Genomic DNA, 2,743 nt, shown 5'->3' with positions numbered 1-2,743 from the left:
AGTCATACTAAGCTTGCACATTACATATCCCTGGTTCTGAAAAGGTTAAGGAATCAGTGGTATGCTGACAACATTTGTCTGCAAGTTGCATTATATGTTACAAATATCTAAAATAGTAAACAGAAATTCAACAAACCATAGAAGCGTATGTAGTGGGGTCAGCAGGTCCACCTTAAATGTCACCCCCACCATAAATGAACCACACCTGGCACCCGCTGGAACATGATCAGGCTGACTTAAGGTGGGCTGACATTTACGATGGACCAGCTAATCCTACTATAACCCTGAAATGTTAGCCCACCTTAAGTGAGCCAGATCAGGTTCCAATGGGCACCAGGTGTGGCTCATTGTAGTAAGCCTCCAGCTAACCCTACCACACATATAATGGCCTAATCATTATTGAAATATTGTGTAGCCTGTTATCTTCCATCATAGAGCTGGTGGTTGCAGATGTGGCTCCGGTGACAAAAATATAGACCTGCTGCTGCTTGAGTCATTTAAACATTGCAGAGCGAACACAGGTAAGCGCTCCCTGAGACGTGCACTGGTGAATCATCAGAGGAGTTCAGCATAAAGCGTACTGGATTGTACATGGCTTGACATTCAACTGATAATTATAATGAACCTCGTGTCAGTTCATATTTCAGACTGTGTTGAATAGCACACTATTAGTGTAAAGTGCAGTCAGAAAGTACAGAACTTAGTTTGTGCTTTCGTGGCCTTACACTGGCTGATTGTGTATTTTCCCCGTACATTCTTCAGAGTGGAACATAAAGTACCTTCATGTGGATAAACTCTATTGTAGATATGGCCGTACAGAACACCTTGTGCATCAAACGACAAAGAATAATCCAAAGGTAGGATTATTTTTCTGTGCTCCATTATATGAAAATGTTACCACGCTGTATTTCATCTTCTTGACGGGCGCCACCTCTGCATTCGAATCCTTTACATTCAACGACACATGTGGCTTCTTAACTCTTCATACCTTTAAAATCAATTTAAAATCAAAAGAGGCCAAGAGGAGGAGGCATGGTTGATGCACTTCAGTCAACTTTCCACATGTGTATCAGTGACAAGCAGCATTCATATTTTCATGCCTCTCATATACAGTTAGTTCCACTTGCAATGACATTCGTAATAAAAATGCTTCCACTGTAGCTGTATAGTTTTAAACTTGATTTTCAGGGATGTGCATGGTGGCAGCCTGAGGAGCTTGAAATCCACTGTAGGTAATACATTAATGCTATTGTGTACCAGTGACAGTAATTCTGTATCTCTTCATTAATGAGGGCAGAGATGTTAATTGTTCCCAATCCTGTTAATCCATTAATCTGTTTAATGCTTTAAGAGGGTACTTACATGACAATTACATAGAAAACTTAATATTATGTTAGTTATAATGTTAGATTTGTGTTAACCTGGGCTACTTACTGCATGTTTTCTGATACTATAATGTCACGACTGTTTCATTTCAGACCACACCTATATGCTTCACTCAGTTGCTGGAAATAAATTAATCCTTTCTTAAGAAAAGAGATATTTCTGCCGTGTGCAGACCCATAGCCCTAACTTATCTTATAACTTACTTACCAAACTTACTTATCCTTTAGAGTGAGCAGTGGTCACGCTTTAATTTACCTAAATTGTTCTCATGCACACGCTTTACTCATGTAAAGTTAAGTTAATGTAAAGTTCAGATCTTTGTGTATTTGATGCCATGTATTACTAAGAATCATATTGTATATTTGATTCTGATCACAACCATAGTTTTTCACCATTAGCAAATCTCCACAACAATGATAGTAAACATATTTTGGTAATTTTGTGTTAACATGCCCTTTTTAAAAATAATTCCCTGAGACTGGGAAATACAATTCATAGCGCTGATCATAAATAATTTACAGTTACATTGACAGTTTTTTACAGCTCGATGAACCAAGCACACCTCTAGCAGCACCATTTTTAAAATTATATTCCAGATGCATTTTAGGATCAGTTCTGTTTAATTCCTCTCCTTACTCAAGTAAGTTTATAAATTTGAGCTCCAGCAAGAAGCTGACATTTGTATCACTTCATTTGAGAAGTGCTAATGGTAATTTCATCTCTTCCCCTGATGCAGGAAGATCTTTAATTGCAGCAGCATGGTGGCCTGTGAGTGTATCTGAAAAGCAATGAAGCGGCAGTAAAGCTCCGGTCCGGAATTAATTTTGCTTGCGGAGCGCAGCAGTTGTGCGGAGTAGTGCAACAACACAAGGGAGTGTTGGTTTGCATCTGCAAATTTATAAACTGGAGGACAGGAGGACGATTCCATTGTGTTGCTGTGATCAGGAAGAGAAAACAAAGCCTCACGAGGGGATGGGAGAGAACAAAATGTAATCAATGTAATCACAGAGCTATAGTCAGTGTTACTGTAATCTCCGCCTCCTGATCAATTACAGCAAGCTGTGCTTCATAAACTCTGATCCGACAAGAAAAAAGGCAAGTCTAATAAACTGCCTAGTGAAAGCAATGAAATAAAATACTGGCGTGGCAATGCAAGTTTTGTGCATGTTGTAATCTGACTGCACTGCTCTCTCTCTCACTGCTTCTCTCACCCTCAGTTTGGGTAGCAGATCTGTAATTATAAACATGGAATAATCAAGATTGTTATGGGATCACTGTAAATGAGACGATATTGGCTATAAGGAAACAGTCCGTAGGATCATGATGGGACAGGACTGGACGAGACGGGAAAACAATT

At 39.3% G+C, this 2,743-nt stretch overlaps 1 long non-coding RNA gene across 1 annotated transcript; it reads left to right on the top strand.

Moving 5' to 3' along the window:
* The first annotated feature begins 410 nt into the window (after nt 1-410).
* On the top strand, nt 411-2,511 carry LOC115356332 (uncharacterized). The gene is made up of 3 exons (XR_003927954.1): nt 411-521; nt 763-857; nt 2,123-2,511. It is a non-coding gene; the product is annotated as an uncharacterized LOC115356332 (long non-coding RNA).
* Nucleotides 2,512-2,743: the final 232 nt, after the last annotated feature.

This window comes from Myripristis murdjan, chromosome 24, assembly GCF_902150065.1.
Source record: "Myripristis murdjan chromosome 24, fMyrMur1.1, whole genome shotgun sequence".
Taxonomy (NCBI): Eukaryota; Metazoa; Chordata; class Actinopteri; order Holocentriformes; family Holocentridae; genus Myripristis; species Myripristis murdjan.
Note: the sequence above shows the minus strand (reverse complement) of the source record. Positions and strands in the feature narration are given on the sequence as shown.